The sequence below is a fragment of the Cupressus sempervirens genome, chromosome 10 (assembly GCF_028749045.1).
Source record: "Cupressus sempervirens isolate cs-2001-9-10 chromosome 10, ASM2874904v1, whole genome shotgun sequence".
Taxonomy (NCBI): Eukaryota; Viridiplantae; Streptophyta; class Pinopsida; order Cupressales; family Cupressaceae; genus Cupressus; species Cupressus sempervirens.
This window is the reverse complement of record NC_143127.1, coordinates 679106842-679133938: the sequence shown is the minus strand read 5'-3', so window position 1 is coordinate 679133938 and position 27097 is coordinate 679106842. Positions and strand designations below refer to the sequence as shown.

At 32.4% G+C, this 27097-nt stretch overlaps 1 pseudogene across 1 annotated transcript in view; it reads left to right on the top strand.

Annotated features, from left to right (window-relative positions):
* LOC149535633 (DEAD-box ATP-dependent RNA helicase 8-like) overlaps positions 1 to 25696 on the top strand; it is a 34260-nt pseudogene extending 8564 nt beyond the window's left edge. Inside the window, exons 3-9 of the transcript XR_016357614.1 lie at positions 22243 to 22481; positions 23034 to 23285; positions 23892 to 24072; positions 24185 to 24273; positions 24439 to 24491; positions 25349 to 25369; positions 25471 to 25696. The product of XR_016357614.1 is annotated as a DEAD-box ATP-dependent RNA helicase 8-like (transcript). The remainder of the gene's footprint in view (positions 1 to 22242; positions 22482 to 23033; positions 23286 to 23891; positions 24073 to 24184; positions 24274 to 24438; positions 24492 to 25348; positions 25370 to 25470) is intronic.
* Positions 25697 to 27097: the final 1401 nt, after the last annotated feature.

The following is a 27097-nucleotide window of genomic DNA, read 5'->3' as shown; positions in this document are numbered from 1 at the left end:
TGATCATTATTACAGTTCTATAGTTATTTCAGTTAATCATTATTATAGTTATTACAACTAATCATTGTTATAGTTACTTTAGTTGATCATTGTTATAGTTATTTTAGTTGATCTTTTTAATCTCAAATAATCATTGGTAGTTAAAAGCAGTCAATGTCTCGTGAAAAGGAATTCGATTTATAGTTAAGGAAACCTCTTTCTAGATTACCTTTATTTTGTTATGAAAATTTGATTTGTAATATTAGGGTCAAGGACATGGGGGCTTCTTGAATAGTGATGACTCACAAATGACATAAGGCGAGATGAAAATGATGCAACATAAACATGAGCCCCTGGTGTAGAATAATATCCCTGGTGTAAAATATTATATTCTTTACCCTACTTCCAGTAGTCTATGACATTTTTAACAATGCTTCAAGTGAATGAAGAAGGAAGAAAGAAGTTGAAGTCACATCATGGGTTTGAAAATGATTTAGGAAGGGAATATGATAATAATAGTAAACCCCAAACCTTCCTTCCAAAGAAAAATATTTCATGATAACATTAATACACACTTGGTCCCATGGTTCAAGTAATTTCTCTCTGTCAAAACATCCACGCAGCTTCCTGATTGTTGCTTACCATAGAAAAATTAATTTAGGCTAGTGAAATCAAACACCGTGCTCATTTCCTTCCATTTTTTCCCTTCCATGGAAAGACCTATAGCTTGTACGATGCCATATTTATTATCCTCAAACCAATGCCTTATGTAGTTAATCTTCTTTTAGTCCAGGAGAAAATGGGATAGACTTATCATAACTCATCATGCATTCAATAAATGGGGTGATTCATCCTTCCATACAAATATGGGAAACAATGGCATTGTCCCTTTAATTTTCATACTTGTTAGGCTCAACGAAAACCTAACCCCTCATCCCCCTGCCAGCACCATCCGTATTTATGCTGCTATTCAAAAATGGCTACCAAGGCAAGAGGATCGACTACCTAGTTATTCCCCCACCATGCCCCCATCCTCATATGCCTCCTCCCCATGCCATCCTACCATCCTCCGTCCCTATCATACTCATGTCTGACCATGATGCAGTGAAGTACCTGCCCCTAGAACAGACGCATTCAGGAAGGTGGGGAATTTATGTTGAGATATGATCATCGGCTACAAACAAGATTTGCATGCCAACATGGCGATATCAATGCCATCAATGACACACCAACTTAATAAATTAATTTAGTATTGGGCTATGCACCTGATATAACCTTGGAGTATAGCATATAGCATTAAGTGAGGAAACTTGTGGATTGGATGGGACTAATAGGTGTGTAAAGGAAAGCGGTTTTTTGAAGTTTTGCAAGGTTAGAGGTTAGGATAGCTAAGGTAGTTAGAAGTTAATATAGTGTTGTCATGGGTTAGTGCAAAGTGTAGATGGTGTAGTTTGGATTTAGGTTACTTTAGCAAATTAGTTAGAGGGTCAATGGACAATGTTAGTGGTTTGTAAGTTATTAGTAGTAGACTTTATTTTTTAATTAGTAAAAGTCAATTCTATTGTTACTAGGTAAAAGTATTGTAGACTAACTTGAATACTAAGGGTGATATTTTATTAGTTGTCATAATTAATTATTGAAGAATACTAATGGTATAGTATCCTTGTTAATGTGGTATAAATAAATAGTGTTGAAACTATTATATAAATAAAATTAATATGTATATGGAAATGTGTTAGTGTGTTACATACTTTTATGCCATATTGAATAGTTATTATTGCATATAAGATCCTGGTGGGCAATGGCTACCCAGGCAGGATGATCAACTAACTCGATACCTCCCCCCCTCTGCCATGCCTCCTCATGTCAATTTCCCATGCCATCTGCCTCCTATGTCCATGCCATCTTCCTGTCTTGCAGCCCTGCTCATCTCTGATGGTGATAGACATAACAGACATATTGAGGAAGGTGGAGAATTTAATTCATCCAAGATTTCTGGCTGCAAACAAACAAACTTTTATTTTTATTTTGAACTCTTTAAAACTCTGTACTAGTGCCCTAAGCATTTACTCAATAGTCTAATGAAGAAAATAAAACATTGAAAATTTTATACAAAAATTCTTATCTTCCAAACAACCAATTAATCTCAAATACTTCACTCATAAATATCATTATTTTACTTCACCCGTTTTCATATGCGTGAAACTTATTGCTAAAGCTGATATTATTTACCAATTTCTTCTTATTCATTTGTATAATATTTACTTGAAAGTTTCAATTCATTTTTATAAAGTTATACTCCAAAACTCGTCAAACATAATCATAAAGCTTGATCTATTCACATTATTTTTTTCTATTAGAAAACAAACTATAGAATTACAATAAAATCCACCTTCTTAGAGAAAGTTTGTATTATTTCTTAGATTGAATACTGAGATCTTAAATGCTAGTTTTAATTTACTTAAACTAAATTAATTTATTTTATATATAATTTAAATATAAAATATTAATGTATTAAAGATATCTATTTTCATCATTCGTGTAATGAATTTATAAATATTTTTAGAAATGTATATTTTATTTAATTAATTTATATATATATATATATATATAATATCAAAAATATGAGAACGGGGTCTTAAGATGGGAAAAAATAATGAAAATTTTATCTAAGCAAAATACTAATGAGAACTGCAATAAATAATTCGTTATAAAATTATATATTTTTTATTTTCTAAAAGTTATTTACATATTTAGAATTAATGTTTTGTGTTTTATTCATTCTATTTAAACACTTGCGATAATTGTGTTTCTTTTTTTAATTATTTTTCATTTTTTTATTAGTTCGATAGTTTCATAATGAATAAATTCAAACCTACAAGTGGCATTTATGTTTTGCTACTTGGGCTCAATTAGAATCTCTAAGCCCAATTTTTGAATGACTCTCAATTGTTTAATCATGTCCTACCAATTCTATGTCAAACTCTAATTGTTTAAATACATCCTTCATATTTATTTTTTTGATATTTGTGATATAAAAAATTTCCTCATATTTCTTTTAATGTTGACTTTCCCTAAAACTTTCAAATAGAGAGTAAAAATGTAACTCATAGATATACACTCTTATAACTTTGTATTGCTTGTAGACTCAAGAGCTACCTTCAATTTTTTGTGATGTGATTATTGCTTGATTTTAGATACATTCTCTATCTAACATCCAAATTTTATATATTTCTTTAGTATATAATTTGTGGTCCTCGTCCATAATTTTGGATAATGTATTTGGCCAACTATTTTACACTACTTATTGAATATTGAATGGATCTAATTTTACACTACTTATTGAATATCATAAAATATTATAATAAATAAATCGGTTCAAAGAAAGCTCCTAAGGGAAATAAACATAAAGAAAACTCTCATTCATTACACATAATATACAAGATGTGCAAAGTGTAATCGCTAAACTAAAATTTTCGACGAAACCAAAAGGCTTGCCTTATATCCTCTAGATACTCAAACTCTCACCACATATTGGAACACTAATGAGGCTTTACAAAACAACCATATAACGTGTCGATACAAATACAATCATGAATGTATTTATATAAAGTTTGATAAACTATAATGATTATCTCAAGATTAATTAATTAATTTAGAGAGAGAGAGAGAGAGAGAGAGAGAGAGAGAGAGAGAGTAATATGACTTATTAAAAGTAATTGACTAGTTATTAAAAATAAGAGGTGGAATTTCCATGTACATACTAGTGGTCTAATTTCAATGAGTGTTATTATTTTTCTTAACAAGAGTAGAATATCACCATATATTATAATAAATAAACTGGTTCAAAAAGAGCTCTAGAGGGAAAGAACCAAAAAGAAAAACTTCATTTTTTACTCATAATATTCAAGATGTGTAAAGTGTAATCCCTAAACTAAAATTGTTAAGAAACCAAAAAGGCTTCGCTTATATCTTCTAGCTATTCAAACCTTAACCACATATTGGAACACTAATGAGGCTTTATAAAATAGCCATATAAAGTGCCCGTACAAATATACTCATGAATACGTTTATATAAAGTTTTATAGACTTTAATGATTGTCTCAAAATTTATTGGCCATAATCCTCCATATAGATATCATCAATACCTACAAAATGAATGAGTCAGTTATAAAATTCATTTAAAAATAAGGTCTTAGAAAATTGAATATCATTTCATAATTTCCTTATCATCTCCACTTGTTGTGTTTTGGTTAAGATCAATAGAAAAGGGCAATCCATATTGTTGATTAGTTTGTTGATCATCTAATACAACAATGCACATTTAACACATCCATTTAGATAAAATTAAATTATAAACTAAAAACTTAAATATAATTTCAAATTTTTATTTTTTCTATCATAACAAATTCTAAATCAAAATATTATTCTCATAATCTATAACACATTATGTAACAATAAGAAAAATCAAATTTCCATTACCTCCACAAGTTTGTTGAAATGTTTCAGGATGAATAACCTTTGGCATTGATGGTTGATCTCCACAAACTACATCTTGGTTATTTTATAAAGCATTAAATGCAATTAGAAATTTGAACTAAGTAATAAATTTTAATAAAAATAGTTAATAGTAAGTAAATTACCATCTAGTACTTGTGTGTCATCTGTTATTGTTTGGTTCAAATCAATAGAGAAAGGGAATCGACGTCATGGAGATTCTCCTTGATCAACCAAACCTATATTGACACATGTTCAACATATGAAATAAAAATAACAAGTATTGAGCTATATGTTGAAAGTAATAAAGTACTTTTAAATAAATGTACTCACCTTGTTGTGATAGAATAACTCTTTCTCCTTGTATTTCTATGCTTGAACTATTGATGACTTTTTTCCCTTTTTTCCTTTTAGATTGTATAGAGGAGAATTGAAAAATTTCATGCTCATCAACTCTTTCACTTAAGTTGGTTTTTTTTTTTATGAATAGATCGACACTTACACATTTTTCTTGGACTAAACCATGGTTTCTTTCACCTCATAGGCATGTTCTCTAAGCCAAGAATTGATTCAAAATTGGAACTTGAAGTAAGAGATGCATGTATCTCATTTATAAATCTCCCAACATGTTGAATGAATTATTTTTTTTCATATTCTTCTCTAGTTGACAAATTTTGGATAAATGAATTTACATAATCAATGCAATTTTGAAGTTCGTCATGAGAAGTATCAAATGATCTCACACAATCTGTAGTAAAAATATAAAATTGTAAAGTCAAAATACTATATATTTCTTAAGAAAAAATTTGGTATTAAAACTTACCAATTCTCTCATCTTCACCAATGTTGACTCCAAGCACATCTTGATCTTTTGAAGGTATAGAATCATCTGCAATTGGAAAAAAATCACTTAAATTTTTTATCCATAAAATAATTTAATATTTACTTGTAAACACACATTCTTATTACCAATGTTATAGTTTTTATGACCAAAATTCCCTCCAACTTTTTCGTAATCCTCAACCAATGCAGTAACATCATCTGTATTTAAGACCATTTTAAGTAGGTCTTAACAATATAATAATCAATTGTATAATATAAATAATTAAAATTAACTCTCAAATGATACTTACCAACCACTTGACCTTGCTGGTTTATATTGGTTCTCTTTAGTAGATCTAAAATCTTCAGCACATGTTTGCATGTGTTACCTCTTTTTGCCCACTCACAATCACACACTTGCAAATTTGGTCCAAAATTTCTTACAAGATGCCATTTGGTTGAAATAGTTTGACTTCTAACTTTAAATGTATCAGGAAGGTCATATAGGTAGCAATATGTATCTGCTATTCTTTTTTATCTCTCTAAAGAAGTTAGGTAGTATCTTTCCCTTTTGAAGTTGGTTAGAAACCCAAATAACTGCAACTATCTCTTATTTTTATAATATGGCTCTACCCTATGAAGAAGAACATGAATGAGCCAATCCATTCTCCTTGTGCATTTTCTGGAAGAATCGGTCAAGTAGTGACTCTTAATGTGCATGTGTTATGACTCTATGGAAGCATTAGTATCTTGATTTGCATAAGAGAAACCTCTAAAGTTTTTTGCCCACATTTTTATGACAAAAATATGATAATGTCTTAGCATATATATAATAAAAGAACCAAGCAATAAAAATAAAAAATATAATGTAATGAATAATGTATATGATCTTACCAATGCATCTCTCATCATGACACCAAGTCTTTCTAAAGTAATCAATAAACTCTTTTTGTTCTTTGAATTCGGCCATAAAATTTTTTATTAGATGACTAGTGACATCTCCATCATCACTTATGGCATACATTATCTCACCTAGTCTAGTGAACATATTTGTTGCAACATCCTTATTGCTTACAAACCTATAATAAAAAATATAATATCAAGCTATGATGTTAAAAAATATATCTTTACATGTATTTTAAGTAAAAATGACTCACTTGTAGACATTCTTCAAATATGTCCTACGTACGTGCCGGATACATAAAAGTACTTGACAATTGAAGGATGATCTACAAGTTACATTATAAACATTAATAAGTACCATTCAAACACAATCAGTTATTAAACTAAAATTATATGTTTAAATAATTAAATGTATAGTTTGAAAACCTATATATCAAATATAATTGGAGAATAATCAAACCTAGTTGCTTTAATCTTGGCACTATCGTCATCGGTCATGAATGCATTGACTTGCCAATCATCTTTACATTGCTTGCCTCTTTTGTAAACTTCTACTAGCCACCCATGTATATCATCAATTTTATTTCTTGAGGATATGGCCCATGCAATAGGTATGTCAGCCTCTTGTTCATCAAATACAAGTAATGAATATAACTCATACTGCACATGAAGAAATCAATAAATTAAGATTTTAGATAAATTTTAGATGAACTAAACTAAAATATATTAATATAGTTGACATTGGTAAACTCATAGCATATTTATTTGTTGAAAAAGTGGAATCCATTGCTATAATAGAGTTATGTGAATATCTCGCCATCATCTCTCGCATCCATGGTGTTTGAATACCTATGATAAATAAAATGTTATCTCCACTATTGGGTGTTTTATAGTAGAAGAATTTTTCTTTCTCCTCTACATGCTATAAACTTACACTTTTGGCATCATTTTCATTTTTTTGTGATTGAAGGGAATGCACCCTATTCCATGCATTCATTACATATTTTCTTAGCAAAAATGTGTCCCTCTTATTCATTGACTTCGTAAGACCAGGATCCAAATAATGTTGCTCACATATTGTGGAAACCCTCACACCCATCAATAACAATGACCTAATATAAGATCATTGTATCAAGGTCTAAATCATTTTCACATAGTGAAGTTATGGAATTTTCCATGATTAAGTATATTTAGTTATCAATGTCTAGGCCATTTGAGGTCATTTGCACATAATGAAGTTATGTAGTTTTTCATGATTTTGTCATTTTCATGTAGTGAAGTTATGGAGTTTTCCCATCATTAAGTCCATGGAGATTTCCACAATTAAGTCCATTTAGTTATCAAGATCTAATCAAGTTATGTAGTTTTCTATGATTTGTCAGTCCTTTAGTTAAGTTATGGAGTTTTCCCATCGTTTTGTCAATCATTTTCACATAGTGAAGTTATGAAATTTTCCCACCATTAAGTCCATTTAGTTTTCCACTGTAGTGAAGTTATGGAGCTTTTCCTTATGGAGTTTATTTCATGATTCAATCCACTTAATTTTAGCCCATTTAGTGTTTAGCCCACTTAGTGTTCATCTCATGAAGGTAAAGAAATTGTTTTCTAGTTGAACATGAACAATTAAATCAATTGATAAAACTATCATATTATCCATCATTTATTAATCTAATTTAGGAGAAATCTTTATGGAGCTCTAGTCTTATTGACACTAGATCATAACTCATAGCATAACATCTAGGCTATATGTTCACAATGTGAAATTATAAAGTTTTTTCTATGATTAAAGCCTACTTAGTTTAAGTTATGAAGTTTCTTTTATGATTCAGTCCACTTAATTTCAAACCATTTAGTGTTAACCCCACTTATTGTTCAGCCCACTTAGTGTTCATTGCATCAAGGTCTAGGTCATTTCACTATGGTCATTTTCACATAGTGAACTTATGGAGTTTCTTCATGATTAAGTCCATTTAGCTTTCTACTATAGTGAAGTTATGGAGTTTTTTCTTATGGAGTTTCTTTTATGATTAAGCTCACTTAGCCTTCATTGGATCAAGGTCTAGGTCATTTTCATGTTGTGAGGTTATGAAGTTTTTCCACAATTAAGTCCATTTAGTATCTCATAATCAAAAGTATCTTGTGAAAGATATTGACCCTATTAGGAATCTATTACAACTATATAGTTTATCTATTATTGTTAGGGAACTAGGCCTTATTAGAAGCCTCAACCATATTAGGAGTTGTTATTATAATATAAAAGGTACAAGATGAGCCCACTTCTCAAGCATGCATATACAACTGTGCAATGCTTATCTATTGGGATAGATACAAAACCTTTCACTATGGTGATATCTTCTATATTTGACTAGTTTTTGTAGTTCTTCTTTAAAATTGTACACACAACTACTCTTCTTTGCTCTTGCATCAAATTCACATCTTTACAAAAAAATGGTTACCCTAGAGTCCAAATGATGAATGATGAGTTTTCCTTTTTTAACCAACTAAGATCAATTTCATATTTATAAATAATAATTAGGCACATAGAACAACAATTAGGGATTTCAAGCAAAGGTTTACAAGAAATTGGAAGGGGACAAAGCAACCTTGTGCATGAACAAAAATAGTGTCATAGTATGAATCTAATCCCTAGAACCACTATTGTGTATGTTCTCAAAATATTTTTCAATCACGCACATAGTCCTAGAAAAGAAAATTTGGTAGCACTAAGGTTCTTCGTAATGGTCAACTTTGCAGCTTTTGCAATCTAGAGTGGGTGAAATCCAATCTTGGCATAACAGGGTTTTTACATATTCTGAGAATTTAATCAATCAAAGATACTAAGGAGATCTGACAACCCAACAAAATATTACACCTATGGGGATTTCCCCCACAAGGAGATTTATACAGCAGTTGCTACTACCATGTTAAAAATGGCTATTACTGCTTGAGGTATCATCCACGTGGTTGACCCAATAAAGGGAATGTCCACTATGGTTTAACCCTCTCTAATCAAAGAAGACTCACAAAGTTGTACCACATGAGGACTTGGTTTGAATTTAAGGGTTCCAAGTTTTAGATGTGCCCAAAAGGGAATAGAGTATACTCCTCTAACCTCTTCACCTTACCCAAACATAGCAAAGAAGATTCTTTGACACACTAATTTAAAATCACCTAACCAAATTTTTGGAAAATCCAACAACAAACACCACCAATCTCAAAAGAGAAAGTACTAGTGGATGTTGAGGAAAAACCCAAGTGGAATAGTGAGACAATAACAAATATCCTTCTCTACCTACAAGGGGATCCGTCGTCAAGAGGAGCTTTGCATGTAAAGCAAGTGAATGAAGCTCAGTCTCTCAAGATCTCTCAAATAGTGTTCATATGGCCTAATTACTATGTGAAACATATATGCATGAAAGCAAATCTAGATCCAATTTTAGAGCACCAAAAGAAGTGTGAATCTATGAAAGCATGTAAAAGCACTCAAGCCAAACACATGAGATGTTTATTTTAGTTCCAAATCCAAGTGTTATAGAGATCCAACAAAATACCTAGTAATCCTTGCAACACATTTTTCTTTGTTGTACCTTTCATTTATGCTTGAATGCTCGCTCATAGTGAAAAAAGAAACAAACAAATACAAGATATTCAATAATATACCAAAGCCAAGAGGTATTCCTAGACTAGAGAGAAAATGAAAATTAAATGAAAATGTGTGACCCACATAAGAGAATGTGCAATTAACATTTAATTAAGAGATGTGGAGTGTAAAACTCCATAAAAATTATAAGATGAGGGGTGTTTTTATTTAATTTAAATGTAAAATAATCATTTTTCTTATAAAATAAAGTGTGTGATATTTATTTAATTATTTATTTTTATCATAATTATTGTTTCACATTATATTAAGTGAGGAGGGGTTTTATTTAATCAAAAGGGAGCAAAATTAAGATGATCTAACCATTTATTTAAAATTAATTAAATACATTAACTCCAATTTAATCAAGGAAATTGATGTAAAATAATAATGATTAATTAAATAATTCAAATAACTTAATTTCATGAAAGGAAATGGTGATGTAAATATTGATTCAAGCTTGAAATAAATTATGAAACAAGGGCACATAGTCAAGATGACCATTTTAGGGTGCATACACTAGGATGTTAATTCTTAGTTGTTTGCTAGTTGCTAATTTATAGTGTTTTATCCTTGTAATAGGTTCTTTAGTGGAGTTCTAGATCCCTCTCAAAATCTATTTGTAAAGGGATTGAGGTCCCCTTAAACCTATTTTCCTGTAATAAAAAATATGGAAAACCATCTTCATAAGCATTTAACAACTACGAGATGAGATCTTTCTCATCTATATAAAGGATAAGAACAAAAGAGTATATTATTTAATACTAACTTGTCAATAATGATTAAGCCCCAAAAATGCCCTTTATAGAATTTAAGATATAAACTCAACATTTACTAGACCTACTATATCCTTGTAAATTTGTATTATTTTATCTTAGAGTGTCTCAGTCAATTTTAGGTGTTTAACACTTTAAAGCGTAGAGAATATATTATTTTTTCTTCGTGCACTACTTATCCTATCCTTTCTATTTTTCTTCTTTTGTTGCTATGGATTTTCCATATCAAGTACCTAACACTTCTTTGTGGATGACCCCCATCAAAAAAAAAAAAAAGGTCTAGGAGTGTAGAGTATTTAAAATTGTTCTTGTTTCAATGAGAGATCATTAGATAATTATGCTAACTTTATTCTTGATTATTGGAACATTTGTGTAAGTATTGGATCAATTGTAGCACTTATTTTGGCTTCGAAGTAAGTGGATAATAGAATGATATAAAATATAATTCAAATGGCATTATGACCACTTTTAACACTTGCATGCATGAACGATTCCACAAAATTTACCTCAAAGCTAAATCAATAGTTATGAGTAATTAAGTTGTATAAAAAGTTGTCAAATCAAAAGTTGTGCATTCAAAAACATGTAGGAGGTTAGGTACATTTTTTGTGCATTCATATATATATATATAAGCAACTCAGAAAAGAATTATGTTTAGAATGTCATGTACCTATAAGTATGGCAAAGAAAATCATTACAAATTTCAAATTTTGAAACATATCATTCTAATTTACATTAAAGTTTTTAAATCAGAGATCAAGCCAAAATCTCATGATAGATAAGTTCAGAGATCACTTATCAGCAACTTGAGTTATATATGAGACTAAGAATATGGTCAAAATCTATTGTATTATTAAGTAGCTTAGGATTCAAAATTACTATAATAGCTCTTGGTACTCTTCCCCTAGTTTAATTACAAATTGTTCTTTACATTTTTTATTATTAGCTGAAAGACTTTGTACTGTGGACTTGCATTTGTACTTTCATGTAGAAAAACTTGTCTCATATTATCAAATCACCCAAAATAAAAATAAAACACAACACAAAAATAGTTTTTGTTTTATTCTCATTTCATATTTGTTCTAAACAAAAAAACACTCACAATTTGTATTTTTTTAAAATATATATAATTAAATATTATCAACAAGATAAAGAATGAAAAATAATTCAATTTATTATTATCAAGTGCTTTAATAAATATATTTTTTAATATTATTATACTTAACCAGGATATTATATTTTTAATCTTTCAAACAGTAAAAAAAAATTAAAGATGAAAATTTAACTTTATTATATTCTATTAGTTCTTATTAAATTATAAATAATAATCAAATATATTAGACTTTTTTTTTATATATTAATTATTCTATAATAAAAATATATAAAATTATATTAAAATTTATATTTTTAATCTTACTAAATTATATAGATTTAAATTAAATTATACAATTAGTTATACAATATAAAATAAATTAAAACTTTCAAGTGCTAATTTAAATTGTTATTTATAATAATAATGAATAAATAAATATTGTATATAAAATTTAATTTTAATTTTATAAAAATAGCAGTTTTTTAAACATTGATATTTTTTTTTAATCTCAATGAATCTAAACTAGCAATCGCACCTTAAGGTGCAATGGGTATGCCGAATAGATATATAAGGTCAATTAGAATAAATAAAATTAGATTTATTTTTCACATATTTATAGAGTTAATAAGGTGAGTAGGCTAACTATTTGGAAAATGATATTTGTACAAAATATGTCTAAATAGAGAAATGATAGCGATTAAAATAACTATGTATCTTAACTTAAACTTAAAAATTAACTCTATAATCTATAAAATCCACTTGATTTTATAATAATAAAAATATTGAAGAATATATGGTAAATCAAATATGAAAAAGAGAAAAAAGAAGAAAAAGTATATGCTAATAAAAATATACCTCAAAATTTAAAGGCTTTTGAATCTTTAGATGTCTATCAAATCAATTTTCATTATCAACATACCTAATGTTATAACTTTGATATAATTTACTTTTTAAATTTAATGGTTATTGTTAAACTTAGATTTCAATCAAATTATCATTATAATTAAAATTATAAATATTTGTAAGCTTAAATAAATAAACCATTTTTAAATTTAATTATGTTATAAATGTTATTGATCTTTATGTACAATTTTTCTTATATATTTATACTATAGATATAATATAAATTAAAATAATATAATAATATAATTATGATTTAAGTCAAAATAACATAATAATATAAATTTGCATCAATGTAAAATAAGAACTACAAAAAAACTAGATTTATTTATATCAGTCTATATTATATATAAATTCTAGTTTAATTTTTTTAATATAAAAATAACATAATTTTAATCTATAAATATTTAAAAAATTAAAAATAGCAAACTTTTCATCTATATATAAAATTTTAACAAAAAATAATTTCTATTTTGTAAATAATACATGTTAAATCTTAGAATTTATAAACCTAATTAAAAATATCTAAATTGAATATATATTATAATGATAATAAGAAATATTCAATTCTAATTATAAACTTAATATTAAATCTAATCACCTTAACCCTTACTCTAAACTAAATTGAGACAAAAATATTCCCAAATCAAATTGTAAACTATATAAATGTACTAATTTATCTATCAAATCCTAACATCTTTACCACTATTGGCAGCAAAAAGAGTCTAACATCTTTACCATTATTGGCAGCCAAAAGAGTCCCCATTAAAAAATTAAAATTACCAATTTAATTTTTATGGGTTGTCAATGACAAATATTTTCTAAGGAATTTAAATGTTCTGGGAAGATAATGGAAGCCGGCTTTTTAATCATCTGAAGTCTATTACGGAAGGAGATAAACATATGGCTTTTTTCAATATCAATTGATATTTCAACAATTTTTATTACATTGTGCCTATTATTATTTTATTTTATTAGAAATATAATAAATGTATAATAAAAAGCGGATGGACCGATTTGATTCAATCATATTGCATCCAGTGTAAGGAATTTTGGGTCATAGATTGATTTTTGAAGTTGAACAACTTCACTATAGGCACGCCTTTGGCGTACATATCTAAAGATCTTTGCATTATATATTATAATGAATAATAATAAAAATCAAAGCAAAACATGGTGCGCACATACCTTTTTCCTGGTGAAGAGTGGGGAGCCAGATGATTGGAAGTAACAATAGTAAGATTTCAGGGTAGATTTCAGCAGGTGGCTACCTTTTACCAGTGCAACAGCACTAAGATTTCTGCATGGTTGAGAAGCTTCAGCACAAGTAGTAATGCAGAACACAATATGCTCCAAAATAGTAGCATTTTCTCTCAAACTAGTAGCATTTCCACTCACGACCCTTCCAGATGTCCTTATTGTCTACATTGCAGCAAATTTTGAAGCTCCCTAGCTGCTGATGAAAAGCATTGTGGAACAATCAAAGGAATCCCAACAGGGATCCATAGAAAGAAAAAGAAAAAGAACATAGAAATGAGTACGCTTCCCGCTTCTTTTTTTTAAGGAAGTTGGTGTGTCATTGATGGCATTGATATCGCCATGTTGGCATGCAAATCTTGTTTACGGCCGATGATCCCATCTCGGCATAAATTTCCCACCTTCCTGAATGTGTCTGTTCTAGGGGCAAGTACTTCACTGTGTCACCGTCAGAGGCGAGTATGACAAGGACACAGGGTGGCAGGATGGCATGCAGAGGAGGCATATGGCTATGAGGATGGGGGCATGGCGGGGGCATACCCGAGGCAGTCGATCCTCTTGCCTAGGTAGCTAATGCCCTACTATTTTCTAGAGCTAAAGAACTTCTAGGAACAGAGACAACTATGCAAGGCTGGGAAGAAATATTGCACAATTGAAGAGACTTAAAATTTAGCTCAACAAGAAAGAAAGACACAAGAAACCTAATTAAGAGATGATAAATGGTGCAATTATTACATTTAGTGTCTCCATCCAAGGGCAACTCAGTGAGGGCAGAAATCCTATACAAAAAGTTTTTCCAATAAGGAATACGACTAAAAATAAGTACAGGTTGGGTGCACAAACTAAAAAGATCTTAAAAACAACCTTTTAAATTGATATCACAATTCCCAAAAGCTTGCCTTTCCATTTACTCAAACCAAAAAATTTCCACTACAACTCCTCATAAATAGGCATGAGGTGACATGTACTCCTCAAGTACAGATCACATGGTGGTACTGCAAGAATTTGATCGCAACGAATGAACTGATATTAATTCAAATCTAAATATCTTCCATTTCTGCAGTGTGAGATCTAGAAACCTAGGATCCAACAAAAAAAATTCTAGCAACTTCTATTAGAAACTAGGGTGGTTTTCTTCTTCTCAAAGAGGGATTTTGTGACATCAAATTGCACCCCCTCCAAACCACTAGTAGCTATGGAGTGAGCTACATCATTTCCTTCTCTGAAGTTATGTTGTAAAGGAAATTCATTGAACCTTCTAAAACAGTCTTACGTCTCTTAATATTCCCTCCTTTCCATCCTTCCCACATAGTTCCTCTAGTGGCTTCTATGATTAATTTAGAACCCCCTTTAATTTCCAAAATAGTTTTTTGCCAATTAATAGAGCAATCTTTGAACCCCTATCAGGGCGATCCCTTCAGCCTGATTACAAGTAAGATGTCCCAATTTTCTAGCAAAAGCAGCAATCAAATCTCCCTTATGATCCTTGATCATACCACCTCCAGAAGAAATGTCCATTCTAGCCACACCATCAAAGTTCAACTTTGTTTGTGTTGGAATATTAAATGCAAGGTGGTCGTTTGCCCCTGGAGCCAAACACCCACCTACCAGCCCTGACGACCTGGACAATAGTCATAAACATGAATGCAGTAGGTGAGTTTTCAAATTTAGAAATGAGGGGGAAAACATTTTGCAAGTATAACAAAAGGAATGTTCTGTTCATTCGATCTATAGAGAGAGTGAAGGTGAGGCACATCAGAGAAATTGCAAAGAAAGTGATCAGTAGATCTAGTTTTTTGCAGGGATAGAGGAAGTTTATTTCATGATTGTAGTTGCACGTGCTTCTTTGTGTCATCCTATAAGTTCATAGTTTATTGTTTCATTCTTCCTATTGAAGCATTTATTTCTCCAGGCATTATTGTATGTAGCCATTAGAGCTGTAAGTTTGAAGTTTTCCAGTTTGAAGTTTTAGGGTTACTTTAGGGTTTTCTGGTTGAAGTCGAATGCTCCCAGATTTTGTAATGATTTAATCTAAGTTGAATAGAAATAAAGCATGCATACCATTGTTCTTTTTCTTCTATTCCTTGCATTTGAAAAGTTTATTTGAAAGCTTCAAGTTCTGGCTCTCTAGTTTTAATGTGGAAAAGGAGTACACGTTATAGTTCTATCACTCAATATTGTCTTTGGTAGAAGTCATCTGCAGTTCAAGCCGAGTTCACTCGGTAATGTCTTCTACTAAGCTCCTCCCTGTAGTGGCTACCGACCTCGCTCGGTGCCTTCTTCTACTAAGCTCCACCCTCCTATGGCTACCGAGTTCACTCGGCATCAACACTACCAAGCTCACTCGGCATCCTCTGGCTACCAAGGTATTTGTTCTTCATTTATCAAGCTTACTCGATAAACTCTCCTACCACTCAATTTCTTAGTGTTTATCAAGCAAAATTATCACTCGGCAATTGTGAGTGCCAAGAAAATTTTCAGGTTTAGCGTAGTGAATGATTTTGATTTATATTTGTCACATTATATCAAAGCTTTGAGGCCCCACATCCACAATGAGTTAGGGCATTTATTTTCTTGGGATATTTAACATGACAGGAGATGCAGGAAAGATATGGCAGCAACCACCACCCTTCAATGGACAAAATTATGATACATGAGCAAAGAAAATGAAAACTATTATGGTTGCAAATGATTTGTGGGAGTTTTTAGTTAATGGGTTCAATGATGTGACAGACCTAGCTCAGTATGCTACCCTCACAAATGCACAAAAGACTCATTTGAAAGAGTCAAGGAGGAAGGATGCTAAGGCATTAAGTTTGATTGAAGAAGCAATGAAAAAGACAATATTCCCAAAGATTGCAGCAGCAAATTATGAAAATGAAGCATTGGATATCCTTGAGATGAATTTCAAGGGGACTAATAAAGTTAGCACAGTAAAGCTACAGAATATAAGGAGGGAGTTTGAGAACCTTCAGATGAAGGAAAATGAATCAGTTACAGACTTCAGTTCAAGGACCTCCAATGTGATTAACCAACTGAAGTCAAATGGAGAAGACTATCAAGAGCAGAGGACATTGGAGAAGATATTGAGGAGTTTACCTCATAAATATGACAATTTGGTCATGACCATAGAAGAGGCAAAAGAACTCGATGTTTTGACAGTGAATGAGTTGATGGGTACTCTTCAAACCCATAAGCATAGGATCAACAGATCTACATCTTCTTCTTCCCAAGAGAAAGCATTCAAGGCTCAGTGAAATCCAAGAGGAAGGGGGAAATAAATAAATGGCTCAGGTAGAAACTCTAGAGGCAAAGGCCGAGGTAATGGAGGACAAAGAAATGCTACATCAGAAATCTCAGGAAGAGCAGATGGAGCAAGTAGCTCACAAAATACTTCAAGAGGAGGTAAGAAAAATTACAACTCAAATAAGAGTAATGTAGAATGCTACTACTATCATAAATTTGGGCATTATACAAGTGAATACTGGAAGAAGCAAAATGATCAGTCAGGACAAGCAAATGTGGCTGATGTGAACATGGAAAGTGAAAATAATGCCACTACCTTCATCACCTATAATGTTGGTGAAGAAGGAAGCCCTAAAGTTTGGTACCTCGACAATGGATGTAGCAATCACATGAGTGGTAATGAAACCTTATTTTCATTCATTGATAAGAGTTTCAAATTTGAGATTAAAATGGGTAACAATGGAACCCTACCAGTTGTGGGCAAATGATCTATTATGATCTGCACAAAGAAAGGTGAGAAGAAGGAAATACAAAATGTATATTTTGCCCCTAGTATGAAGCACAATTTGATGAGCATTGGTTAGCTCATTCAAAATGGATACAAAGTGCTAATGGAGAATGACACATGTGTCATTAATGAAAAGGATGGGAGCAAGAAGTTACTTGCAGTAGTTCAAATGACAAAGAACAAAATATTTCCCTTGAGGATAGAGACATGTTTCTCATCTCAAGTTGGTGCTACACCTCTCACACAATCAGCTCTAAGGAGTGTGATTGAAGACTCCTCATGGCTATGGAACCTCAAGTATGGTCATCTTAGCTATGTTGGTTTAAATTTGTTGTCAAATAAAAGAATGGTAGAAGGTTTGCCATGCATAGGAAATTCATGTGACAAGTGTGAGGCTTGTATTTTGGGTAAGCAACATAGGCTTCCCTTTAATTATGAAAATTCTAGGAAGGCTAGATATCCATTAGAGTTAGTTCATACTGACTTAGTTAGTCCTATGCAAGTTCCTTCCATTGGGGGGAGTACTTATTTCATGACATTTATTGATTATTTTAGTCATAGGACATGGGGGTATTTCTTAAAGAATAAATCTGAAGCATTTGAAAAATTTATAGAATTTAAAGCCCAGGCTGAAAGAGAATGTGGACACTATATCAAAGTCCTAAGATTAGATATAGGAGGGGAGTATACCACCAATTCTTTTTAAAAAATTTGCAAGAAACATGGTATAAAGGAAGAGCTCACAGCTAGCTATACACCACAGTAGAATGGAGTAGCTGAAAGAAACAACAAGACCATTATTGAAATGGCAAGGAGCATGATGAAAGAGAAAGGTCTCCCAACTAAATTTTTGGGAGAGGTTGTGGCAATAGTAGTTTACCTAATAAATAAGTGTCCTACAAAGGCAGTCCGTGATAGAATTGCAATGGAAACATGGTGATGAGGAAGATGGATAGTTGAACACCTAAGGGTGTTTGGATGTGTTGCATATGCACATGTGCCTAAAGAGCAAAGGAAGAAATTGGATGACAAAAGTTTGAAGTGCATCTTCATAGTGTACAACTCAGAATCAAAGGCATATAGATTGTATGACCCATTGAACTTCAAGATGACTCTTTCAAGAGATGTGAAATTTTTTTTAAATCAGTCTTGGTATGGTCCAACTAATGAGTCACTGAGCATTTTAAGTAAAGTGTCAATTATGAGTGAAGAGAATGTTGATGAATAGCAAGAAGAAGGAGTAGATAGAAGAAAAGGCAACCAGCCTCAGTCATTGTCAAGCTCCTTTAGGCATGACTGAGTGTCAGTGCCAAGTAACAGTGTAGACAGTGTAGACTAAGCTAGTTGGCAAAGCAGCAGCAGTGAAGATTCTGATCCCAGACTCTCCTCTTTGTTACCAAGAAAGACCAAGAGTGTTAGGGAGATATACCGAGATGAAAGGAATGAAGATTATGATGAGAGTGTTAATTTTTCATTATTTTTTCATAATGATCCAATATATTTTGAAGAAGCTATTAAGGAGAAGAAATGGTGTAAGGCAATGGATGAGGAGATAGATACTATAAAAAGGAATGAGATATGGGAGCTAATTGAATTGCCTCCCAAGAAGAAAATTATTGGAGTGAAATGGGTGTACAAGACCAAATGCAATGTTGAAGGAAAAATTGATAGGCATAAGGCAAGGCTGGTAGTCAAGGGCTACAAATAGTGGTAGGGCAGAGATTATGATGAGACATATGCCCCAGTTGCAAGGATGGAAATTGTGCGTGTTGTCATAGAAATTGCAGCTTAGCACAAATGGAAGGCATACCAAATGGATGTGAAGTCCACCTTCCTAAATGGTGTATTGAAGGAAGAAGTATATGTGGGGTAGCTACTTGGTTATGAAGTTGCAGGTGAAGAGAAAAAAGTATATAGATTGAAGAGAGCTCTTTATGGGCTCAAGCAAGCTCCAAGAGCATGGTACAGTAGGATTGACTCATATTTGATGAGCAATGTCTTTAGCAAAAGCAATGGTGAGCCTACTCTCTACATCAAGGCAGTGAAGAGAAATGTGTTGATTGTTGTCTTGTATGTGGATGATTTGATTTTTACTGGTAATGACAAGACTCTAATTGGTGATTGTAAAGAGGCCATGAAAAATGAATTTGAAATGACAAACCTAGGTCTTTTGAAATACTTTCTAGGCATAGGAGTAAAACAAATTCATGATGGCATCTTCATCTCTCAAGAAAAGTATGCAGGGCAGATCATGGAGAGATTTAAAATGCAGAACAGTAAGGTAGCCCCCACACCAATAGCAGTAGGTCTGAAGTTGAGCAATGAAGACAACTGCAAAAGAGTGGATCCAACACTATACAAGAGTATGGTTGGAAGTTTAATGTACTTAACTGCAACTTAGCCAGACCTAATGCATGTAGTAGGTCTGATTTTCAGATTTATAGAAACACCAAAGGATTCCCATTGGCAAGCAGGAAAGGGGATCCTAAGGTATGTGAAAGGTAGCAAGAGATTTAGAATTTTGTATACTACATAAATGAATTCAAGTTGGTGGGTTATACTGATAGTGATTGGGCTAGAAGTATAGATGATAGGAAGAGCACTTTCAAATATGTATTTCATATGGGACTGGGTGCAGTTTCATGGGCATCCAAGAAGCAACCTATTGTTTCTCAATCTATAACAGAGGTTGAATACATAGCAGCAAATGCAACAGTATGTCAAGCAATTTGGTTAAGGAGGATCTTGACATATTTCAATGAAAGGCAAGAGGATGGAACCACAATTTATTGTGACAACATCTCATCTATTGCATCGTCCAAGAATCTAGTCTTCCATGGGAGAAGTAAACATATTGAGATCAGATATCACTTCATCAGAGAGTTGGTGGAGAATGAGGATATCAAGATGAAATTTTGCAAGTCTGAGCAGCAACTAGCAAACATATTTACTAAGCTATTAGGCATTGGGACTTTTGTACACCTAAGAGAGTGTCTTGGTGTAGTTGATTTGGATCAGTAGTGATCCTTGTTTGTTTGACTCAGGACAAAGGAGGAGTGTTGGAATATTAAATGCAAGAAGGCCGTTTGCCCCTGGAGCCAAATGCCCACCTACCATCCCTAACGACCTACACAACAGTCATAAACATGAATGTTGTAGGTGATTTTTCAAATTCAAAAATGAGGGAGAAAATATTTTGCAAGTATAACAAAAAGAATGTTCTATTCATTTGATTTGTAGACAGATTGAAGGTGAAGCACATCAGAGAGAAGTTGAGGAGAAAGTGATCAGCTGATCCAGTTTGTTGCAGGGATAGAGGAAGTTTATTTCATGACTGTAGTTGCATGTGCTTCTTTGCGTCATCGTGTAAGTCCATAGTTTATTGTTTCATTTGTCCTGTTGAAGCAGTGATTGCTCCAGGCATTATTGTATGTAGCCATTAGAGCTATAAGTTTGAAGTTTAAAGTTTGAAGTTTTCCAGTTTGAAGTTTTACGATTACTTTAGGGTTTTCTAGTTGAAGTTGAATGCTTCTAGATTTTGTATTGATTTAATCTAAGTTGAATAGAAAGCAAGTAGGCATACCATTTTTATTCTTCTTCTATTCCTTGCATTTGAAAAAAGTTTATTTGAAAGCTTCAAGTTCTGGCTCTCTGGTTTTAATGTGAAAAAGGAGTACATGTTATAGTTCTATCACTTGGTATTATCTTTGGTAGAAGTCATCTGCAGTTCAAGCCGAGTTCACTCGGTAACATCTTCTATAGAGCTCCTCTCTGCAGTGGCTACTGACCTCACTCGGTGCCTTCTTCTACCGAGCTCCACCCTCCTGTGGCTACCAAGTTCACTCGGCATCCACCCTACCGAGCTCACCCGGCATCCTTTGGCTACCGAGTTGTTTGTTCTTCATTTACTGAGCTTACTCGGTAAACTCTCCCGCCACTCGGTTTCTTAGTGTTTGCCGAGCAAAATTGTCACTCGGCAATTGTGAGTGCCAAGCAAATTTTTAAATTTAGGGTAGTGAATGATTATGATTTATATTTCTCATAGTTTGTTTGTTTGAAGCTATGTTGTGTGACACATAAACCCTCTGGTGCAATCTGATGCTACTAAAGAAGACGTCGATGTTGAAAGATTGCTGATTTAACTTTTTCCTGTCACCTCTGACCTCTCAGTTACTGTCCTATACTGCAGTTTAACTTTTAAGTAATAATAATTGTGCTTTTTTCTTTTGTTTATAGAATTCTAAGTTACAAATAGGATAATTTATTTTAGCGTGTAATATTAATAATGTGAAGAACAAACTTTGTCTGCTACTGCTTTGGAATGGCCCCATTTAAGTGGCAGTTTGGGTAAATTATGAATGCTTTTAACTGAACAATGAGAGTTAACAATTATTTTCTCACAGAACTGGTCAGAAATGTTTTTTGTAGTGCAGAAATTTTGTTGTGAGGATTGATAGGTTGGATTCATATTTGGCTTCCTGTCATTTTATGTTTAAATCACAGAAATCTGTAGGACTAGCAAAGTCAGTTTTATTGTTTGATTGATGATGTAGATATTCATCCAACTGCATTTTTTCTCTTTTGGCTTTCTGGTTTCACTTAGCTTTATGAACTTTCTGTGCAGCGCTCCTTTTGGTTCCGACAAGAGAGTTGGCACTTAAAAAATCGCAAGTATGCAAAGAGCTTGCCAAGCATTTGAAAATTCAAATAATGGTTACCACAGTGGGAACTAGTTTAAAGGATGATATCATGCGGTTGTACCAGTCAGTACATCTACTAGTTGGAACACCAGGCAGGGTTTTGGATCTTGTGAGAAAGGGTGTTTGTGACTTGAAAGATTGTACAATGCTTGTCGTGGATGAGGTAATTGGATTTCTTGTCCGAATTCCAATTAATTTTTTGGCTACGCATTGATTCGTTTGAATCAGTTACAACAATTGATTAGGTCAACAAACCCTTGATTATTATCATATGGGCAATGTTGATTGTCAGCATAGGTTTTTGATTGACATCTTTTTGTCTAAAGATGATAGTTTAAAAGAATGTGAAGCGTCATGATACATTTTGAACTTAGTTTTTGTTGTGCCGTATGCTTGTTTGAGTTTCTAGATTATGAATTTTGTTCTATGTCCTTTTGGTTTATCGTAAAATATTTATTGTCCAAGTCCTATCTGTTGTAAGAGAAGTTACTACAGTAATAATTTTGACTCTGTACCTTTATGCCATAAATATGGAATATTGCTTTTTTGGGAAATCTCGATGCATGAGAAACTATTATTTACTGTTTATCTTCTTGTTTTTGAATGTTTAGCATCTGTGCTCTCTGTTTATATTGCAATTTATTACAACGCAATGTCTTGGTGGTTGGTAAATGTTGTTTCAGACCAGATACTGATGGTAGTTTTCATTTATCAGGCGGATAAACTTCTTTCTCAAGAGTTTCAACCATTGCTAGAGCATGTAATTTCATTTCTTCCAGAAAATCGTCAAATATTTTTATATTCAGCCACGTTTCCTGTGACTGTTAAATCGTGCAAAGATAAGTTTCTACGGAAGCCTTATGTGATGAATCTTATGGATGAGCTAACATTGAAAGGTATTACTCAGTACTATGCTTTTGTTGAGGAGAGGCAGAAGGTTCATTGTCTGAACACACTTTTCCCAAAGGTTGGTTTATGCTTCAGTTTATATTGGTCCCATGTTGTCCCTATTAGTCTTATTTTATGGAGGAAAATACTTAAAGAACTTGTTCACATTCACAATCTGAAAAATACTCAGTTATGCTTATGTTAACGAGTAATATATCCAATTAGGAGTATTTTTTATTTTATATTGATAGGTCAGATAACAATGTAATTCATTTTGTTGTGCTGAAGTGTGGTATTTTAAAAGCTAGTATAATATAAGTCAAACTGTCAAAGTCCTCCAACAGTTGCCATTCCGTTCTTTAAAAAATTCCACCCTCCAACAGTTGCCATTCCGTTTTATAAAAAATTCCACCAATCTTGAAATGAATCTTTTTAATCATCACCTAGTTCTTATTGTTGTTGATAAACAATGTAATTCATTTTATTGTGCTGTAATTGTGGTATTTTAAAAGCTAGTATAATATAAGTCAAACTGTCAAAGTCCTCCAACAGTTGCCATTCCGTTTTATAAAAAATTCCACCAATCTTGTCAACCTGGTACCACAAAAGCAATGAAATAAATCTTTTTAATCATCACTTAGTTCTTATTGTTGTTGATAATGCTATATTCTTATGGTGGTTGCAGCTTCAAATTAATCAATCAATAATCTTCTGTAATTCTGTCAACCGAGTTGAACTTTTGGCCAAAAAGATTACAGAGCTTGGGTATTCATGCTTTTACATACATGCCAAGATGCTCCAATCTCACCGGAACAGAGTCTTTCATGACTTCCGTAATGGAGCTTGTAGAAATCTTGTCTGTTCAGGTGCAGAAATACCTTATACCTGTATAATTTTGTCATTGAATTTACACACCTATAATTTATTTGACTAATTTTATGTCTAGGTTTTTTATATTTTCAAAACACTTTTTGACAGATCTTTTTACAAGGGGCATTGATATCCAAGCAGTTAATGTTGTGATCAATTTTGACTTTCCAAAGAATTCAAAAACCTATCTACACAGAGTATGTCGTTTTTCATATAATACCAGGGACTCATTTTAGGGTCTTCCAGAAATAAACAAACAATAAGCAATGATTGAGGCATTGGGTTATTATTCCATCTAACTTTTATACTAGGGTTCTTCATTAAACTGAACTAAAATATACATGTTGCCAAATATTTTCTAGGTTGGACGTTTTGGGAGATTTGGTCATTTGGGGCTTGCCGTAAATCTGTTGGAATATTTAATGCAGCAGTTGACGTTTGCCCTTAGAGTCAAACGCTCACCTACCACCTCTGCCGTCTAGAACAGACAGAAATATAAATACGGTGGGTGAGATTTCTGAAATTAGAAAAGAGGGGGTAAATGAAATGTGACAAAATGAATGTTTATTCATTCATTCAATGAGTTTTTCAACAGATTAGTAGTTGCAGAGCAGAAGAAGGAAGAAGAAAAGAAGTTTGTGCCTACAGTTGCACGTGTTTCCCCTATTCTCTTTGTAAGTTTGTTATTGTTAGATTTGTACTGTCGAAGCAGTGATTGCTCTAGGCACCATTGTATGCAGCCATTAGAATTGGAGGTTTAAAATTTTTGAAGCATTATCAGTTTAGGGTTATTTTAGGATTTTTCTGGTTGAAGCCAAATGCTCTCATATTTTGTAATGGTTTAATCTCAATTGAATAGAAAAGCAAGCATGCATACTTGAATCTATTGTTCTTCTTCTTCTATCCATTGTTTTTGAGAAACTTGTTGGAAAGGTTAAAGCTTGGCTCTCTGGTTTTAATGGTGAAAGCATTCACGTTAAAAATTTTCTACGTTATAATTTTTCAAGTTGAACAAAACACTCGGCATCCTCTTTCTCAGTTGGAGCCAAGCTCACTCGGCATCCATTGGTGCCGAGCATTTTTTGTGTGCTTAGCTCTTCTTGTACCGAGCCAACTCGGCACCTGTTGCCTGTCACTCGGCACCATCAAATGCCGAGCAATCTGTGACTCGGCACCTTCAAGTGCCGAGCAGTTTTTAAGTGCCGAGTAAAGATTTTAAATTTAGAGTTGTGAGTTTAAAATTAATTTCTATTTCTCACAAAATCTTATAACATATGAGGATCGTTTTAATTTGTAAGCATTATTGTTATCGTTGATGTAAACTATCATTAGCAGTGTTTTATTGTCTTCCTTTTTGGCAGTGCACATTCTCACAACTCTCTATTGTATTGCAGATATAAAATTGAGCAAGAACTTCGCACCGAAATCCAGCAAATACCACCACAAATAGATCAGGATGTTTACTGCAGATGACCATCTGTAAGGAGTATTCGCAATAGCCAAATACTCTAAATGAGAAGTTAGCACCTTTTCCATATGATTCCCGCTTCAACATCCTATTCTTCTAATTTTCTGCTATTCCCAAGTACATTGTGCTGCAATGAGAAATGTACTTGTAACTTATCCATTGTGCATTAGAAGTCCTTATAAAACTCCATTCTGCAAATTGCATAAGTTGTGGCCCTTGTGGCATTGTTATGCATGAAATGCTACATAAGGGGGACAGAATTGTGTCATTCTCCTTTTGTAATTCTTCAGCAATAACTTTCTTGGCATTGTCTGTTGTCTCTGTCTTGCTAATATCCTTGGGAGACACTTTGCAAGTGCAATGATTTCTCTGGCTTCTTTAAGTTTGGTTACTAGATTCTTTGCACTTGGCGAAGTAGTTTTGGGATAGGAGCAATCACCTAACCGTCTTGAAGGATATATGTCCTCTGAAGTTTGATGAAAGGCACATGGCCCACTACCAATTATTAACGCCACAACTCTTTTAAGAGAATTTACTTAGCATGAAAAAAATCTTATATGTGCAGTAGTCTCTACTTTCTAAATTTCAGTTTCCCTGAGACTTCAATTTGTGCTAAGTAAATAAAATATAACCAACTTTCTGCACGTTCTGTTGGTTGTTGCCACCAGTGCATTTCTCTTACTATACGTTGTTGCTTGATCTTCAATATGTGAATTCTAACTATAATAATAATGCTGTTTAAAAGATAGCTAATGGAAAATGGAAAATACTTTTTATGATTACACAACAAACAAAAGTTATGGGTGTAAATTACGCCCATTGTCCAGCAGAGACTTCTAACAAATAAACTTCAAAAGGTAGATATTCATTATGGACGATAACTATTACCGTCGAACATTAACTATTTATGGATTGTAGGACTAGGGACCATTCAAGTTGAAATTTTGTTTTGATCGATATTTGTGAGTCTGTAGGGAAATCAGACGTGGAAAATAACTCAACTGTAGCCACATTTAATTGTTATTTCTTTGCAGTAATTCATATTTCAGGTTAATCCAATTTTAGTTGTAGTCGTGTTGAGACAACTATATATTTATGATTTTTGTAGAATTATTCACTCATTTTATTAATCATTTTTTGAGTTTTTGTTTTCACTTATCAATATGGTAGTACATGTAATTTCCTGCTCATGTGAGCATCACCTAGATCCAATCAGTGCTAAGTGTTCCATTTAATTTATTCTCATGAGAGATGGATTCATGTTGAATCACAACTCATGAAACATGGGTCAATGAGTTTGACTCAAAATCACACTATCACAATTCTCTAAACATTAGCATTTTTAGGGGGTTGTTATCTCCTCTCATCTAATACTTGTTTCTTTTTTGTCTAATCCTTTCAAATTCCAGAGGGCTAACTATTGAAATGGCGTTACGCCCACATTACACCTAAAAATAAAGTATTTTTGGTATATTAAAAAGGTTTGAGTAAAGCTACATTAATTTTTAGTCAAAAGTTGACCGTAAAATACTTTTTCTTTCAAAGAATGTTGT